The sequence below is a fragment of the Equus asinus genome, chromosome 13 (genome assembly GCF_041296235.1).
Source record: "Equus asinus isolate D_3611 breed Donkey chromosome 13, EquAss-T2T_v2, whole genome shotgun sequence".
Lineage (NCBI taxonomy): Eukaryota > Metazoa > Chordata > Mammalia > Perissodactyla > Equidae > Equus > Equus asinus.
The window spans coordinates 62,202,898-62,222,054 of NC_091802.1; positions in this window are offsets into that span (position 1 = coordinate 62,202,898).

A 19,157-nucleotide genomic window follows, 5' to 3' on the forward strand; every position below is an offset into this window, starting at 1 on the left:
AGCCCTGGAGCACACAGCACACTGCAGGCCAGGTGGGCCTGCCCAGAGCTGGGTGCAGTGGCCCCGGCTGGACTCAGAGTTAGGACCAAGAAGATGGGAAGGGCTGAGCAGGAGGTGCGAGGGGCCGATGCATCATCAGAGAGGCGAAGGGAACTTGAAGCAGACCCCAGGCGTCACCGTCAGTGGCCACGGTGTCCAGTGAGCACGTGTGCGTCCTCCTGAAGTGATTTAAGCCAACTGCCCCTCGAACCCAGGGTGACTTACAGGTGGACAGGTACCTGCAGGAGCTGAGGCCACAGCGCAGGGGTTTGGTGCCTGAGCACCTGAGGCCGTGACTCAGACAGTATCAGGTGAGAGGCCAGGAGCGGCCAGTTGGACATCCTCCTAAACATTAACAGGAAAGTGTCATTTGCGGGAGAAGGGGCCTGGCTAAGTTCAGGTCTGACAGAACTCAGAGGAGGACTGGAGAAGCCAGAGGTTTGGAGGCGACCTCAGCACTTTGCCTGAGGCCTCAGGGAGGGCAGCCAGTGCTCCGAGGTCAGTGTCAGAGCTGGGGGCCGCCGCGCCTGGCCAGGAGGTTAGCAAGGAGCCCCCCTCAGGCCGCCTAGGAAGCAGTGTGCACTGTGGGGCTGGGTCTAGCAGTGGGGCCCCACCCCAGTAGCTCCCCTTGTATGGGGCAGAGTGAGAGTTTGAGGAATGCAGGGAGGGAAACGCAAGCTGTCCCTTCCCGTGAGGAGCCGTCCATCCCATCAGCCATAGGCAGGCCTCCTGCCGCCCAGGACCGGCCCCACGCAGTGATACTGCCCACTCACAGGTCACCAGGGCCTGAAGGGCAGGCAGGACCCTGACCCACTGATGGGGGAATGGCATCCAGCAGCCACCGAGAACTCAGTGACCTCTATCTGAATTGGGGACAGTCATCCCCTGACCCCCAGGGCTGCATCCCTGAACCCTGAGATCTGAGGCTGGATCTCAGAGCTTCCTTACCTGGCTTCTGTTGGGGGACATGCCTGCTGGGATCACTCGCACTCCTCCCCACAAGCTGGGCATGCCGGGAATGCACAGCCCTGGCCACTGGTTACAGGGCCACTTTCATGAGCAGCCTTGAGGCATAGGACCATGTTGCCCTCCAGGACGAAGAGCTGGCCTGCTTGCTGTCCGCCGTAAAGCTTGGAGGTCCTCTCCTTTCATGTACCCCTAGCAGCACAGCGTCTGTCTGGACACATTCCCATCGCCCCTGGGGAGCTGGCTCGGGGAGCCCATGCACGCAGGCTGGCCCTCTGGCACTGCTTTTGCTGTGAGTAGCAAACTCCTTGATCTCCGACCCAGAAGCCTCATGTCTCTTGTCAGCGCGTGAGCATGTGGCAGGCCGTGTTGCTGCTTGAAGCAGAGCGAAAGCTTCGAGCCAGCAGTTCTGGACAGCATCCTGTGGACGTGCGCAGCTGGGGCCTGCCTCACAGCAGCCTGGCTGTGAGTACCACTGACCAGCACCTCTCTGCGGGGACTGGCTCTTGGGCCCATCTAATATGAGGGGCACTAAGCTGCGAGAAGCAGCCAGGGAAATCAGTGTATAGAAGCCCAGCCTGTGAAGGGCCCTGTCCAAACACTGGCTCACTTCCGCCTTCATCTTTTAGGGCCTCCCCCACAGCTCGCTTCCTCAGAGACCCCACCACCCTCGCCCCAGTGCACCAGGTCCTCCCGTCAGGTGCTCCCAGCACCATCTCTCCCCTAAGCTGCCACCTCCGTGGGGGCAGGGATGGGCTTCTTGCCACTGCCAGCTTCCCGGGGCCAGCAGAGTCCAACAACGGTGTGCGCCGGCTGCTGATGCAGGGCCAGGAGGGGAGGCCAGGAAATGAGCAAGATGGTTCCCAGGACGGGCCTCAGGGTGCTGTGGGAGGGCCCAGCTGCTCTCCACACCCTCGAGGTGGACACAGATGCTGCCTCCAGGGCAGGCGCCACATCCTGGACCCACGGTCAGGTAGCAGGGCTCCTGAACTCACAGGTCCCGCTCCTTTCTTGCCAGCTCACCACGGTGCCTGATGCCCCGCAGGGCTTCTGCCTCGCCTCTGGGGAGGGAGCTCCATGGGGCTCTGCCAGCTGAAGCCTCCTGCCTGGAAAGGTGGCCGCACTGCATGGGTGCTCAGGAATGAGTGAAAGAAAGAAAGAGCGAATGAATGAATGAGTGCTGGGATAATGCGCCCTGGAGCCAAATCCAGAGAATGAGATGGTGTCTACACACAGATGGAGTTGGAGACCTAATAATAGTAGCAAAATAACTCAAAATCTTCAGAATGCTTTTTAACTCAATTTCACATGATAGGGACAGAAATTGCCAACAAACACTAGGTGTGTGCTGGCCGAAGTAAACTGCTGGTTCGGATTATCTGGTTGTTTTGATCAGCATGGACAGTAAAGTCGGGTGATAATTCAGAATTTATGTTGCCCAGGTCTGTGCCCCTGCCCCCGCCCCATCCAGCCCCTCTCCTGTGTGTTGGGGCTGCAGAGCGTTTTCAGCACTTCTCTTAGACCTGGACCATACGGCAGCCCTGGGCTCACGCTGTCCCCTCCTGGGGACTCTCCTCGGGAGCTGATGGGGGCTGTTCTCTCACATTCCCTGCACAGGCCCCACTGTTCCCTGGACAAGTGAATGGAACAGTATCGAGGCTGCCTTTTGCCCCTCAGAGGGCCCTGGGAGCCGACCACCATCGTCTGCACCTGCGCTCGCACGGAGGGTCTCCTGAGTGGGGAGCTCTTCAGCTGTTGATCGGTGAGGGCAGTTGGCATCAGTTCTGTACATATTTCAAAGCTTTAGTATTCTATCCAAATGGACAGAACCCTAAGCAAACAGGAACAAGTTTAATTTTTTAAAAACAAACACTCAAATGCAGGAGTACTTTAGAACACGTCTTCTGAGGACAAGCCTCGCGTTCTCCACCAGCCTGTCAGCGTCACTGTTTGCTTCATGAACTAATGATACAGAAGAACAAGAAATGATGATACAACCCAGGGTATGGCCAGACTTTGGAAGAAAGGCATAGGCTCCTAAACACTGGCTCCTGCCAGTGCGTCGCAGCCTGAAGCTTTGTGCTCCACCAGTGAGGCAACGAATCACCAGTTTGCAACCAGCCCACCTAGAGATTTTGGGTTGTTCTGCGTCTGCCCGCGGCACACAGGCTGGAAAACAAGTTAGTGTTTTCTCCTGAGAAGATTTACCGATCTGCAAAGATCTGTGAATGGCGGATCCATTAAAAGAAGTTAGAGGCATTGATGAGGGGCCCCATGCTGGCGCTCCGAGAGCTTCAGGTTTCCTGGCACTGGGACCTGGGTCTTGGCTGGGTTGGTGAGCCAGGGACTTGCAGCAGGCTGAGTGGGAGCAGCAGCACAAGATCTCTGTGGAGCTGTGCAGGCCCCGACCTCGGAGCCACGAACAGGTGAAGAGCTTGCATATGTGGCCTCGCCTCTCCATGGTGGGCCCCTCGCTCCCCTTGCAGCTGAGGGAGGTTCTGGAGGCCGCTGCTGGTGCCTCTGAGTTGCCCCTGGCTGCTCCCAGGTGAGCTGGAAGCTACTCAGCCCCTGCATGCCCTTCCAGGTCCTGCCCCAACCTGCCACCCTGGGTGGCCTGGAGTGGCCTGGCTGTGGAGAGACGTCCCTTGACCACTGGGCACCCAGGAGGCCCCGAATCATCTCGTCCCAGGGCAGCTGCATTTACAGCCAGGTCCAGGCCCACGTGGAGAGCCCGGACAGCAACGTACACTGCAGGTGAGGGGCTTGAGGGGCGATCCCAGTCTGCTCGTCACAATCTCCCTTCGCTTTCACGTCCACCTTCAAAATAGAACTAACAAAGTGCATCCCTGAGGGGCGCAAAGGCCCCAGGGGGCGGTTGGGGCTGGGAGATCCTGGGGGAGCTGAAGAGGCAGCCAGGGAGAAAAACCGGCATGTAGATCGACTCCGCTGGACTCCGCAAGAGGCCCTCATGATCGCCTCTCAGAGAAAGGTCAGCTGGATGGAGTGGGTTCTGTGAACGGGACACGCAAGGTGACAAATGGAAGCGTCTGGGTAGGATCTGGTCAGCGGAGCCTCGGGGGACATTCTTGTGGAGGGCCGAATCTGGCGGTCAGATGTGGAGCTGACATCACTCTGCACAACACCCAACGTGTCAACTTGGAGGGTGTGTGAGTCAGGAATCCTGGCTGGACTGGTTCCAACTGGCTTGGTTGTTGTGGGAAGACCGACTTCAGGTGCAGCTGGGTCCCTGGCCCCACCACCATCGTCAGGGCTGGAGCCTGTCTCTGTTCGTGCCAGCCTCTCTGGGTGGGCAGGAGTCCACTCTCCCCTGGAGGCCTGATGGGGGCTGGGAGCAGCAGAAGTTCTTCCCAGCATGGCGCCCCAAGTCAGAGGCCTTTTCCCCCCAGCTTTGGCAGACCTACTTTGCCCAACTCATCCTGGGTTTGGCACTGAAAGTCCCAGGTCCTGAAAACCCCTCAGCCTCAGAAAACCGGCATGGTTGGTCACTGAGTCCCAGCAAGAACCAGTGGCTGACTGATGGGGCCTGGGCATGGCCAGTGCTTGGGGAGACGTGGGGCTGTTTGATGGCCCCATGGAGAGGGAAGGGACCCCATGGAGAGGGAGGGGAACCCGTGAAGAGGAATAGAACCCCATGGAGAGGGATGGGACCCCACGGAGAAGGATGGGACCTCACAGAGATGGAGGGACCCCACGGAGAGGGATGGGACCCGATGGAGAGGGAGGGACCCCCCAGAGATGGAGGGGGCCCCACGGATAGGGATGGAGCCCCACGGAGATGGAGGGACCCGACAGATAGGGATGGGACCCGACGGAAAGGGAGGGGGCCCCACAGAGAGGGAGGGGACCTCATGGAGATGTAGGGGACGCTATGGAGAGGGAGGGGACTCCCAGGGAGAGGGAAGGCACCCTATGGAGAGGGAGGGGGCTGGACAGACAGGACTAAGCCTGCATAGCCCCCCAGCAGGTGGCGACGAGGGCGCTCTAACACCCCAGGGTGTGGAGGTCCCATCATTCTCCCCGGTGACTGGAGGCTCTGGCCTGTTTCTGGTTGGCCCACCCTGGGAGAGTTTCCTGGCCCAGAATGTCTCATGGTGACTCTGGGTGGTAATGTTTGTGGCCATCATCACCTCTGCAGGGCCAGCCCTGCCTGGATGTGCCCCAAATTATAGACACCTCCTTTATCAGCCACACCATGGGGCATAGATGCAAGGACCACAGTCTGGGCTTCTGAGGCTGTGTCCAGGATGAGGAGCCCCAGAGTCCAGACCCAGCGATTCCTGCTGGGTCCCACCACCCTCACCCTGGTGAGGACACCCTGAAATGTCACCAACTGCCATTTCCCGTGGGATTCCCTCCTCTGCGCTGTCTCCATTTCCATGAGGAGTGCATTCCTTCCTAGCAAGAATGTTGGCAATAGAGGCAGTGGTTTCTCAGCCTCAGCTCTGGCCTTTCACTCTGCTGACCTTCTCTCTGCCCTGTCACTGCTGGTCCTGGCCCTGGCCCCGTGAAGGAGTACACGTGACCTCCCCAGGCTCTGTCCTCAGGGTCTGGGCCACGCGCGGCCGCCCAGAGAGGGCCAGTGGAGAGACAGACACACTTCACATGCTCAGGTCAGGAGGACCCCGCGGAGCTGCGGGCTGGCACCTGGCTGCCCCGCGTCCCGGCATGGGGCCTGAGAGTGACTGGCACTCTCAGGGCCTGCTCCCTGACTGTGAAGGGGGGTGACGGTGAGGTCACTGGATTATGCATCAGCTTCTTGTCAGCCGCTAAAATGGACAAACGTTACAAAAAGTGGCAGAATGCCAGCACGGTGGGGTCGCCGGCATCCCTTCCTTCTGACATAAGGGCCCCCTTGTGAGGACCCCGTCCGGCTCTCAGGGCCCTCCTCCCTGGGGATGGCTGTTTTCACCCTGTGGACACTGTGAGCCCCGGGCGTTGTCTCACTGGCCCTGCCTGGTCCCAGGTGTGTGAGGGGATGCGGAGCTGGCTCCAAGGCCCCACCTCCCCACTCACTGACCAGGTCTGCCCAGCCCACTGGCCCCTGCGCTCTGCTTGTTTTGGGTTGTGTTAGGTCATTCGTGTCGGCCCCTCAAACCGCTTCTCAGGGAGATGAGCCACACACAGAGGCCTCTCACCAGCTAAGAACAGCGTCCCTTTAGTCCTTTTGGGGACGGCGTGGGGCTGGGCTGGGTGGGCGCGGCTCAGGTCTGAAATGCCAAGAAGTGTAACTGAGGCCCCAGGAGCGTGGGCTGTCTCAGGAGAGACAGCTGTTTTTGCTTTCTGAGGTTTAGTACTTCCTGCTTGGACATTTTTGGAAGTTCAGGAGACACACGGGGTTTAACTGAGGGAAACCTTCCCTTCCACGGGCGGGGTGCCCGGCGGGGATGAGGCAGTTTCCAGGTGGCTCTCCAGACTTGGGAAGGGCGTTGTGACTTTGCTGGAAGCTCAGCCATCCTCCCTAACTTCACCTCCATCAGAAGGAAAAGATCCTCACGGTTCACCTAAAATGGCAATTTCTCAGGAAATGGTCGAAGCTGCTTACGATCCACGGAAATCACACGTGCAAGCAGGAGAATGGAAAAAACAAGGGAAGACGAGAGCGGATGAGAGTGTGTTCGCAAGCGCAGCCCCCCACAGCTGCCAGACCCCACTGCACCGTCAGCCCTACAACGTCGCCCAGGGCACAGGGTCACGGCGCCCACAGAGGGCTGGGAAACAGGCCACGAGTGGCCCTGCCCACCGCACCCACTGTGTGCGTGGTAATGACAGGGTCTCGCTCAGGCCCCTGTGAGAGCCGGAGAAGACCCTTCCTCAGAAGGTGCTAGAAACAGTGTGTGGCAGCCCCACACGCTGGCCCAGCCCCAGGACACCGACCACGAGCTGGGGCCGGACGAGGGTCCATCCTTCCTGCCACCTCCAGACCCTTGCTCACCTGTGCACACCACTTGGTCCTGCGGCTTCTCGAATCTGTTGCAAGTCGGGGACACAGGTGTCAGGGCTGGAGTCGGCCTCCTGAATCGGGCTCCACAAGGGGTCTCGCCGGGTGCATGCTCTTAGGGAGACAGTGCATAGAATAAGGGAGACAGAACGTGGCCCATGTGACCCAAGCCATGGGTCATGAGGAGCAGGGCCTCAACAGCCAAGGGGCACTTCTCAGGGCTCCCCCCGCCCCGAGGGCCTCTCAGAACTCTGATCTCCTCGGGGCCTTTTGAGTAAACTTCTGCTGGAGTTAAAACCACTCTTTGCTTCAAAGTCCTGTTGAGCACCCACCATGTGCAGGGTTTGTGGGCCTGAAGGTGAGCCAGACTCACCTGCCTCCAGGAACTCATCCTGGGCCAGGGCAGGTCCTGCCCGCTTGCACCCAGCCCAGTGGGCAGCACCACTCTGGCAACTGCCCTGAGGATAGGAGGGGTGAGACCAATAGGAGACCTTTGTGAAGTGGAGGTGGTGGGGGCCAGGAGGTGCAGAAGGGACTGGCCCAGGCCCACTAGATCCTGCACCATAAGGGCTGCCTCTTGTCCCTGCCCTGGTCCCTGCCTGCGCCCTGCTGTGGCTGCGGGGCTCCAGGGGCCCTAAGGCCCTAGAAAGAGTTGGGAGGGACCGTGGGTTAGGCAGGCGGGGCGGCCGCCCGGGAGGGAGACTGTGGACATTCAGAGGCGGGTCGCCAGGGAGACGGCAGCCGCTTTGCCTGCCCTCCACTGGACTTGAAAGAGGGGGAACAGACAGAACTCAAAGACGTCAACAAAGGGGCTTCCTGTTGACACAACAGACTTTGACTCCTTTTTCCTCTGTACCCCAACGCTGGCACCTTGGCCGGGCACTGTGTCCCCCAGGGCGACAACCCCACCACAACAAAGCAAAACATGCCACCAGCCCCCAACTCTGTGATTTGTTTTTTAAAAATTGAGTTTGCAATCCAGATCCCGCCTCACAGGCACCAGCGCCAGCCTCATGGCCCCTACAAGCCCTATGGGTTTTCACTGGGATTAAAGTGAAATGGAGCCACTGTGGATGCTCCTTACGCAGCTTACTAAATCCCATGCATAACTCTTCACACACACATGCGTGCAAACACACACATGCTCACATACACACACACACACATACCTGCAACACCAAGGGAACACTGGGGATACACACCAGCTGTGGGGCAGGGCCAGGAGGATGAAGGGGGAATCCCTCTTGTTTCTCTTGATACCTCCGGAACAATTCTGTTTTTCAATAAGCATGTTCACTTTTTAATTAAGAAGTGTGATTTAAAACTTTCCAATTAGCTCTCTAGGCTCAATCACAGTCTTCTCCACTCGTTGTCTCTACGACACGCACAAGTTGGCAGGCAGGTGGCTGCTCAGAGTGGGGGGGGGGGGGCGATGAGAAAGTGCCACACTCCATAAGTGTGAGGATGGGACTAGGCACCCAGCGTCCCATGGCCCCTCCTTGCTCAAGGGTAAAACAGACACCAGCAGTTTCCATTGGCTGCTGCTGCTGCCCTGGGGTGACAGGGCCAGGCCTGGACAGTAGAGAGCACAGGGGGAGGGGAGGGTCTGTACTCCCGACTCACAAAGGAAAACGGGGCTTTCACCCACCCCTGAGCCTCTGTGTGCACCACATGGGCCACCCCACAGTCCCTGCAGGCTCCACACCGTGATTTCATCAGGTCCATTTACAGATGGGGAATGGGTGGATCAGAGCAAAGACGGTCTTCCCCAAATAACACACACAGAATGTGCCAGAGGTCATGGTGGACGCCACACCCCTACTTGTCACAGACCCTTCAGGCACCATTGGATGAGCAGGATCACGTGGTGCAAGTGGCAAAGCAGCTCGCCTGATCTGCTGCAGGGCCTGCTCTTGTTCTGGGCCCCACTCAGAAGCAGCAGCTCTTCAGGTCACTCAGTAATAGGTCGGAGAAGCACCCCCAAATGAGGACGTGTTGCCTTCAAAAGCCATGGGACCCCTGGGCATTGTGCCTCCTTTTTGGTTGTAGGAGGGGCCAGATGCAACAGCTCATCCTTTACCTTAGAGGGTGTATCTCCTCGTGCCCCACACACTGGACCCCCAGAAATATCACAGGGGTTTTAGTCAATTTATCTCCCACCCTCCAACACGCATACGTCGTACCAGGAAGTCTAGGGTAGTTGCCGCCTGCTGCTCACTAGTCCCATCAGCAAAGTGTCATCAGTGTAGTGGACCAGTGTGAAACCCTGTAGAGGGGAAAGGTGAGCAAGGTCCCTGCGGACTAAATTGAGTCCCAGGGCTGGAGAGTCCATACACCCCTGAGAGAGAACAGTGAAGGTGTCTCTCTGGGCTTGAGGCTGAAACCAAACAGCTTCGAGTGGTCTCGTGGACAGGGATGGATAAAAAGGCACTTTCCGAATCAGTAGCTGCATGCCTGGTACATACCAGGGGATGTGCTAATTTGCTCAAGCAATGAAACCGCATCTAGTACAGCAGTTGCAACGGAGTCACCACCTGGTTCAGTTCACGATAGTCCATGTCATTCTCCAAGATCTGCCTGTCTTCAGCACAGGCCACATAGGCGAGTTGCATGGGATGTGACTGGAATCACCAGCCCACACCTTTCAAGTCCCTCATGGGGGCACTAATCTCTGCAGTCCCTCCAGAAATGTGTTGTGGCTTTTGGTTTACTATTGTCCTAGACAGACACAGTTTTAGTGGCTTCCAGTTCACCTTTCCCACTACGGCCCTCACTCCACAGGCCAGGGAACCAATGTGGGATCCGCCAGCTCTGAGTGTGCCTATTCCAATTAAGCATTCTGGAACTGGGGAAATAAACAGGATGGGTTTGGGGACCCACTGGACCCACTGTGGGATGGACCTGAGCTAAAACTCCACTGATCACCTGATCACCATGAGCTTCTGCTTTGACTGGACCACCAGTGATGTTTTGGGTCTCTTGGAATCAACATCAGTTCAGAGTCAGCGTCCAGTAGTCCCCAAAAGGTCTGATTATTTCCCTTTCCCCAATGCACGTTACCCTGGTAAAAAGCTATAGTTTCCTTTGGGGAAGGCTAGGAGAAAGATTAATGGGATAAATTTTCAGTAGTGTACCAGGGTCCTTCCTTAGGAGGACCTGGCCTCCCCTTTATTCAAGGGATTCTGGGTCTGTAAACCATCTCTAGTCTGGGGATTGAGTGAGGGGCTGACTCTCTGTTTTTATGATTCAAGTTAGACTTTTGTTGACTTACCTAGAACTTCTCTGCTTATATGGATCGAGTAAGAATCAGTAGGCTTCCTATCCGTTTCACTTCTAGGAACGCCGTGATGAACTAGCCAAGGCCACATGCCTGTCAAATCAGACTGTTCTGATTGCTGCTTGGACTCTTCTGTCCATCGCAGTCACTGTGCCCACCTTGCCTTTGGCAGTTGAGTGCCACTATTTGGCCCCTGCCACCCCAGGGTTCAGTTACCCGTGGTGGGTTTATGTTTCCCAGTTGATTGGCAGTGTTTCCCTCTGTAAGGTCTGGCCTGCAGAGAAGAGCCATCACAGACTTCTCAAAGATGCCAGGGCTCCCTCACAAATTTATTTCTGAAAGTACTGGTGAAAGGTCTGTCTTCTGGACCCTCTCAGCGTGGATGAGTAGGTCTCAAGCGACAAATCCCCTGTAATATTCTAATATGCCTAAGCTTTTGCATCCCTTTCTCTACATTAAACCAAGGCAGTTCTGGCATTTCTAACCCGCTCAGTGGGGGCCACCTGTTGGTCTATGTTTCAACCGAGCCACCACACGTTCAGAGCCCTTCCTAAGCTGCCGCATTGACACAGAATCCCTGTGTAGTCAACCATATCAACTTCTTTGGATTTGGTCTGATCCAACTTTATCTTCCTTCCACCATTACCCCACACCCCTAGTATCCGTTCCCACACACATTCCTGGACTTCTGTCCAAATTAGGGCACAAATTACAAAACTCAAGTAGTTCTTTTGGGATGTAGCACATCTCCTCATGGGTCACCTTCCAGGGTCAGCTGGGACTTGAATCTAGTTATAGTCTGTGGAAATTAATAAAGAACCTTCACTAAACTGGAGTGGGGAAGGGCTGCAGCAGGAGCTCCCACCCCAGTCACACATGGTCAAGGACGCCAAACAGGAAGAGAGGACAGTGGCATCTTTCTCAGGAAGTACAACTACTTTAGGACTGAAGGAAGATTTCTCTCCCTACCCAGCAACAGCCCAGCCAATGAGAAACACCACAGCCCAGCCAATGAGAAATGCCACAGCCCAGCCAATGAGAAACGCCACAGCCCAGCCAATGAGAAGCGTTGCACCTCAGCCAATGAGAAACGCCACAGCTCAGCCAATGAGAAACGCCACAGCCCAGCCAATGAGAAATGCTGCAGCTCAGCCAATGAGAAACGCCACAGCCCAGCCAATGAGAAATGCTGCAGCTCAGCCAATGAGAAGCGTTGCACCTCAGCCAATGAGAAACGCCGCAGCTCAGCCAATGAGAAACACCGCAGCCCAGCCAACGACAAATGCCGAAGCTCAGCCAATGAGAAGCATTGCCGCCCTGAACTGTCACTCTCCCCCAATGGACTTTCCTCCAGAGCAGCCCCTCCCCTCCCCCGTTTCCTCTGTAAAAGCACCTCCTCCTTTGTTCTCTTGATCTGCCTGTGGTTCCCCATGGCACGCACACCCCAAATTGCGATTCTTTTGACTATTCCTGAATAAACTCATTTTGAGATAGATAACAGGTGAATTTACTTTTGAAGTTGACAAAGTCTGGAAGTAAAGAGGGGCTTCCCTGGTGGGCCCTGAGGCAAACCAGCATGTCTGACGTGGCAGCTGCCTCCGAGGGGCCTGTACCTTTTCCTGTCAGCGCGGGATTAATCCCCTCAGACGGCAGGGGGAGGGGCGTTCGGAGAGGGGCGCGCGGGGGCCCTGCTGCGGGGGGCACGGTGGGGGCTGCGGGGTGAGCGCTCGGGCTGGGGGGCTTCCCCCCAGCTTCTTGCTTCCTTGGCTCTGACCCTCCCCCTGGCACCCCCTGGGCCTCCCTAAAGCCCCGAGTCCCCTAACCCTGAAGGAGTAGCCTGTCGCACTGCGGCTTCGCCGGCTGAAGAACGAGTTTGCGGTGACTTCAAGTCCCTGCCTGGCTGGTCTCGCCCGAGCCCAGCCTGGGAGCCTCAGGCATAATGTCGGGAGGCCACCCCCAGAACCCTCCCCACCCCTCCCCTCCTCTCGCCGTCTGCCCCGCCCCCACATCACCCTGCATGAGGTCCCAGCACCTGCCCCTCCCCCGACCCCTGCCTGTGTCCCCTGACCTCTGACTGCAGCGTCTGCCAAGCCCACGTGATGGCCCCCACTCCCCAGGAGCCCCCATCCCAGCAGGGTCCGGCCTCCCTCCTCCGGCCTGTGGGCCACCCTCTCCTGGGCCCGGGGAAGGTGAGGCTCATCGGCTCGTGAGTGTCCCACCACCACGTGGGGAAGCACCACTGGCCTGGCGGGGTGACCCCCAGCGTCCTCCAAGGCCGGCTCCGTCCCCGCGCCTGCTCTCAGCCCCTCCAGCAGGGGGCAGCCCTGAGCTGTCCGCCCGCGGGGGCCTCGCTCCAGGGCTGCGAGGGAGGGAGGAGGCTTACTGCACCCATGGTGATGAGGCCCACCTGACAGACTCCGGGTGACGGCGTGTCACAGCCGCTCCGGCTGCCCACCTGGGCTGTCTCCTAAGTGTGGCCCAGAACTGACCCAGGGAGGGCCTGCCCTTGGGGCTCCCAGCCAGGACCACGGAGGGCAGAACCCGGTCCAGCTGGGCAGCTCCTGGGCAGTGACCACACCGTCCACTCTGTCCCTCACCCCTGTCCCTGGCTCCTGCAGCTTCCCCCAGGGCTGAGGTGTGCCCAACACTCCTGGGGCCTGGGAGGGGAGAGCTCAGCGGGCCTGGGCTCGTCCAGCATGGCCACGCAGCCCTCCAGCCTCGGCAGGACTTGCCTTCTCCCTTTGGCAGGAGAGGGAAGGGGATTTCACACCTTGATTCCTTGAAGGCCCAGAGCGCTCCGTGTCAGTGTTTCCGCTCCAGACTCCCAGATTCCTGGGCTAACAGATGTTGACAGGCCACCATGTCGGGGTGCAGGAGCACAGCAGGCTGGACAGGGTCCCTCTTACCCCCACACCCAGCCGTTAGCAGATCTGGCTGAGAATTCAGATGCAAATGGGGTGGTCAGCTCAGCACCCCCAGGCCACCAGCTAGGCATGATGGGCTCCAGCGCTGGGCTGCAGCACCCACCAGTGACCCCTCAGAGGGCTGGGCTGGGCCAAGGGCAGAGAAGGGCTCCCACATGGCCCAGCCCCAGTGGGGGGCTCTGTTCCTTATACTAGATGTTCTGGGGAAAACTAAGAACATGCGATTCAGACCTCACTGTCCTGAGGGATCTTGTGTCCCTGCGAGGCTCTGTGGCGTGCCGATGGTACCACGATGGTGTTGTACGTTGTCCTGGTGGCAAGCGGCTCCCCCTCAAGTACTTAGGGGCAAAGAATCACATTTTTGGTAAGTTTCAAATGGTTCAGCGGAAAATGTACGAATGTGTACACAGGAAACACATGAAGATGTGGCAACGCTGACAGTAGGTGAAGGGAACGGTATTCTGTGCTGGGCCCACTGCACCTGAGCATCCATGCAACCTTGGACTTTTCAAAATGTGCAAGTGGGACATAAAACGGTAATTGCTGTGTCAGACATTCCCTCCTGGAGCAGCTGGGATCTACGTCCTTCCCTCAGAGGCTGGTACAACCAGCAGTTGAGTGGGAGCAGGCCATGTGGAGCACATGCTGGGAGGGCATGGGAGCACTTTCTGGGAGGGCATGTGGAGCACATGCTGGGAGGGCCTGGGAGCATTTACTGGGAGGGCATGTGGAGCACATGCTGGGAGGGCCTGGGAGCATTTACTGGGAGGGCATATGGAGCACATGCTGGGAGCACCTGGGAGCATTTACTGGGAGGGCATGGGAGCACTTTCTGGGAGGGCATTGGAGCACCTACTAGGAGGGCATGGGAGCATCTACTGGGAGGGCCTGTGGAGCACATGCTGGGAGGATCTGGGAGCATTTACTGGGAGGGCATGTGGAGCACATGCTGGGAGGGCCTGGGAGCATTTACTGGGAGGGCATATGGAGCACATGCTGGGAGCACCTGGGAGCATTTACTGGGAGGGCATGGGAGCACTTTCTGGGAGGGCATTGGAGCACCTACTAGGAGGGCATGGGAGCATCTACTGGGAGGGCCTGTGGAGCACATGCTGGGAGGATCTGGGAGCATTTACTGGGAGGGCATGGGAGCACTTACTGGCAGCAGTGAGCCTGGTGCCGAGTGAGGATGTGGAGGTTGCAGCCGGCACATTTGCACCAAGGCAGGTTCTCTGTGCCTGGCCCCCTGCCTCCCTCCCCTGGCAGCCAGGACCCTCCCCTCTGGATATCAGCAGGCTGGAGCCTCCGAGTTGGGGGACAATCCTAGCCCAGTGATTGGATCCTCGATGGCAGGCTTTGTGCAGCTGTGAGGTGGTAGAAAGGTGCATGTGCTGGGGACACTGCGAGGCCCAGCCTGTGGCTGGGCTGCCGGGGACAGAGGCGCCTGCCCGAGTCTGGAAGGCTTCCCCAGAGAAGCAATGCTTGAGGTGGGCAAGGAGGAGGTTGTTGAGCCGTGGACTGCACGCACTCACCAAATAGATGGTGTGAGGCTTTTGTGGTGCTGATTGTTTGGCGCAGGTCTGAGCCCACCCAGGGTCCAGGGCCACCCTGTCGGTCTTCCTCACCTGCGATCCTGCTCACCCAGGAGCTGGGGTTGGCCCTTGGCTCAGGCCTGGGAAGATAGTTTGTGGCTCAGATGAGGTGGGCCTAGGGGTGTGCAGGGCTGGGCTGGACTCTGGCAGGCGGGCTTCGGGGGGACCCTTAACACCACCCTTCTTCAGGGCACAGCAGGAGCCATCAGACCCACATTATTGCCCTGCCCCACAGACCAGGGCAGACCCAGCTTCTCCACGGCCCAGCACCAGGTGGGAGGGTCCTGGGGGCCCTGCTGGCGGGGCACGTCCTCCCTCCTCAATTCCAGCCCCTGTCCTTGCTCTTCCCTCCTACACCTTTTCCTGGCTCAGGAAGGGATAACCCAGCCCAGCCTCTGGGGTCTGTCAGCCCCTGGAGGACAGAGGCCCAGGTACCCAGATCTACCCGGGCCAGGCTCAGCACATGGTCACTCACATTCCCAGCCTCTGTGTATCTGACTGGCCACACTTAGGGTCTACTCAGATGCAAGCCATCACCTCCTCATACAAATTCACCTTTTACTGCTGTCCATCCCCTCCTGAGACCATGGAGGTCAGGAGGCTCTTCTTCCCTGTGGGGTGCGGCCTCGAGGTTGGGGGCCCTCCATATCTGAGGGGTGCGGCCTCGAGGTTGGGGGACGCTTCATTCTTGTGGGGTGGTGCCTCGAGCAAATCTGAGCGCAGAGACATTTCTGCTGGTGTGATAGCTGTGGGGTCACCACAGCTCACCACCCTGAGGTCTGTGGTCTATTCACAGCCAGGCAGAGTGAGATGCTGCCCAGGCCAAGATGGCCCAAAGTGGCTGCTGAAAATGATGCCAATGATGGCATAGGGATAATCATACCACTGGTGCCGTCCTTCTCTGCTGAGCCACCAGCCAACCCAGGGCAGGTACCACCCCGTGTCACGAATCTGGCCAGCCGGCCTGGGCTCGAAGCCCACGCCCAGCACATGGCCCCCTAGGCTGACTGGCGACTCAGCTCCCAGCCCAACTGGCTGCCCACTTTCTCCCTCTCACTTTTCTTTGCTGTACAGACAGCAGAACGTGCCACCAAATTAGGTTAAGGAGGTGCTTGGTGAAGGTTGTTGGGTGGAGGCTGGCCGGCACTCGGGTGCTTTACGTCGTAATTGCACGTTGCTCACTGCAGTTGCCAAATGTGGAACCACAAGAGTTTTCTCAGGACCCGTCATCTCACACAATTACAATAATTACGTCCCTCTGGGAAGGTCAGCAACAACGACCTCAGAGGGGAAAGCCGCGTGGCAGAAATGACTCGGGGCCGGGTGGAGCGGGAGGGTGCTGGGTCCAGCACTGACCGCCCTCGGCAGACGGGGTCCAGGTGTTTTCCTGGGAACCACAAAGGGGCGAAGCAGGGGGTGAGGCTGGCCGAGCTCTGAAGTACTTCTCAAACGCCAAGAGAAAATTTCTGGAACATATTTGGGAAAAACCTGTAACGTTTTCTGGAACTGTCCAGTTTCTAAGGGAGGGAGTCGATGTTTCCATGGGCAGATTCAGGCAACCGGGTATTTTGAATAACAGAATGTCCATCAATACACATTTGAAAACCTCAGGACTGGGCAGAAAACAAAAGCGTTTACCGTGGTTGTGCTGGAGGAACTCATGCTGTGGGGAACTCCGTGGGCAGAGGGCTCGGGGAGGTGCCCCGAGAAGCCGAGAGCCAGGGCAGCACCAGCACGCCTGGATCGACACCTGGGCAGCCCAGGCTTGTCACTCGACCTGATACAGGCTCTGTGATGATGTCAGGGACCCTGCGTCTCCCCAGGAATGGAGACCTACTGCAGGTCACCGAGGCTCAGAAGCAGACCTGACCCCACAGCCTGAGTGAGCCAGACCAGCGAGGGGCTGGGCCAGAACCCAAGTGCACCCACCACCCACATCCAGAGGCTGGGCAAGGGCATCCAGCCCCACAGACCCCGCCCCAGCAAGTCTCGTTCCTTGGGTGATGGGTTCCTGCGCACCTGAAGAGAAAACAACTAGAGAAGATGAAACACAGGGGCTGCTGCTTGAGCTGTAAAACTCCCAGGTCAGGGACATGCCCAGGAGCCCAGAGATGTTGTTTGGTCATCACTGTGGGTCGTGGTCAGACCGGAGGCCACTGCTGCTGCCACAGGGAGGGGAAGGGCTCTCCCTGCCTGGCCACGTCTTGCTGTCCCAGGCCGGCCCAGGTCAGGGGCTGTAGCCCTTGGACGTATCAGAGAGACGTGCCCAGCAGGTGCCTGGGAAACACTTCGTGAGCGAAGGGACAGATGGGGACTGAAGATCGGTACTGACTCGAGCCTGGGCCATGGACACCCCTATGTGCTCTGGTGTGGACCCGTGGGGTGGGCGGGTGGCTCTGTGGGCACTCACCCTGCAGCACCGCCTCCTCCGTGGCAGCCACCTCATAAGGCTGAGTTGTGCTGTGGGGCCTGCTGTCATTGCTGAGCCTCGCGTTACTCTGCCGCCTGTGCTGTCACTCTGGTCTCATGGGGCCATGGAAGGTATGGGACTGGATGGTGGGGGCCCAGTCCCCTCAGTTGCTGTCACCAGGGTGGGGACATGAGCAGACTTGGAGGGCAGCTCCGCCTTGGTGACTCCAGCAGGTTCTGCTCTCACACCTGCCTCCCGACAGTCGCTGTGGCATTTGGAGGCTGTGAACGCAGGAAGCACCCAGGTTTTGCTGGGATCCCGTCATGTGCAGCTCCTTTCCCACCACGGGTTGGGGGGTGGTGGCTGCTGTGGCCCCTTCCTGGGTGAACTGAGAGAGACCCTCTTCAAGAGGTGCCCCCAGGCACCAACACATGGCAAGTTCCCTTCCCGCCTGGGAGGACCCGCACACTGTGACTGGCAAGGACCCTTTGGTTCACACTAGATCCCTCTGGTCTTTCTTTGTTGCCAGCTGGGCCCTAGGTGGAGAAGCTGGGTGGGTGATTGCTAAGCAGCCTCAGACAGCCATGACCCACCTCATCCTGCTGGCTCCAGCCCCAAATGTAACACGCCCCTCAGGAGCCTAACACCATGGGTACCAGGAACCTCATCATGGGGATGTTTCATCTGCAGGTGGCTTTGCAGGGCTGGGGTGGGGGGGTCGGCAGCCCCACCTTGCTGGGCGCAGAGACGCCCAGGAGGCCTGGAGCATTTCTGGAGTATAAACCTCCCCAGGAGCTGAGGAAGCCACGGGAACTAGTTCTGCAGCTGGGGCCACACCCTGCAGCTGGCAGCTTGTCAGAAGGAGGGAAATCCGGAAATTCCTGCTTCAGGGACCCTCCAGGAATCTGGAGGTACCTGTGTCCCCAGAAGGGAAGGCCTATCACAGAGACTGGGTCTGAGAGCAGCAAGGCCAGGCCTTTCCCAAGATCCTATCGGGTTCTCGCAAGAACCCTGCCAGGCAAGCACGATTACCTTAGCTTTTGTTTTTTAATTAACAGACTTGATTTTTCAGGTTTACAGAAAAAGTGAGCAGGCAGTACAGAGAGCTCCCATGTTCTCCCTCCAGAGCGCTCAGATTCGGTTACTAAACTCTTGCCTGTGTATGTTGTTGCAATGGATGAGCCAGTATTGATACATTGTCACTAAAGGCTGTATCATTCACTCTGGCTGTTCTAGGGGTTGGGTTTGGCCAAACGGAAGCACCACTGTACTGTTCTAGTTTTAGGGAAGTGGACTTGGGCTCAGGTGCTTTGGCAGCCTTCCAGGTCACAGAGCCCAGGGGCTGGGATGGGAACCAGCTCTGTGCCACCCCAGAAATGGCAGCTCCGCTTTGGTCCAGCCGTCACTGGGGGTATTGAAACCCTGAGCAGGTCACTCAGGCCCGCAGCACTCAATCTCTGCGTCTGCAACACGAGGGGGCCCTGACGCTGCCCCTGCCCCTTGTTCAATGTGATGACCTGGCCCCTGACCAGCCACATGGCCCTTCAGGATGCACAGGCTGGTGGGGCTGTCTGTAAGGGTGCAGTGTGCCAGGTCCCTTTAGCACCTGCAGCGCGCTGGGTAAGGGGCCGCCGTGCTGTGCGCACACACTTAGCACATACAGAGGCGGCTGCAGTTTCCAGACTTGTATCCAGCAGGTTCCTCTCCCAAAGGCCTGGGCGGTGGTTTCACTTGGCCCATTTCTCAAAGCACTTCTGCACCCTGGTGCCTGCAGCGATAGGGGCAGAGGCACACATGCCAGTGGGGCACAGGGAGGGTAGCTCAGTCCCCAAGCCCGAAACGCACAGGTGGAGCCCTCTGGCCTCAAGCTGACCTTGGGTCTCACGTGCCGTCACTGTTGACGACTGGGCACGTCCCTGCTCCAGCTCTGGCTGGTGGGTTGACCTGCTCAGTTCCAGGGCTGCTCTAAACAGACCCTCCAAGGGAAACC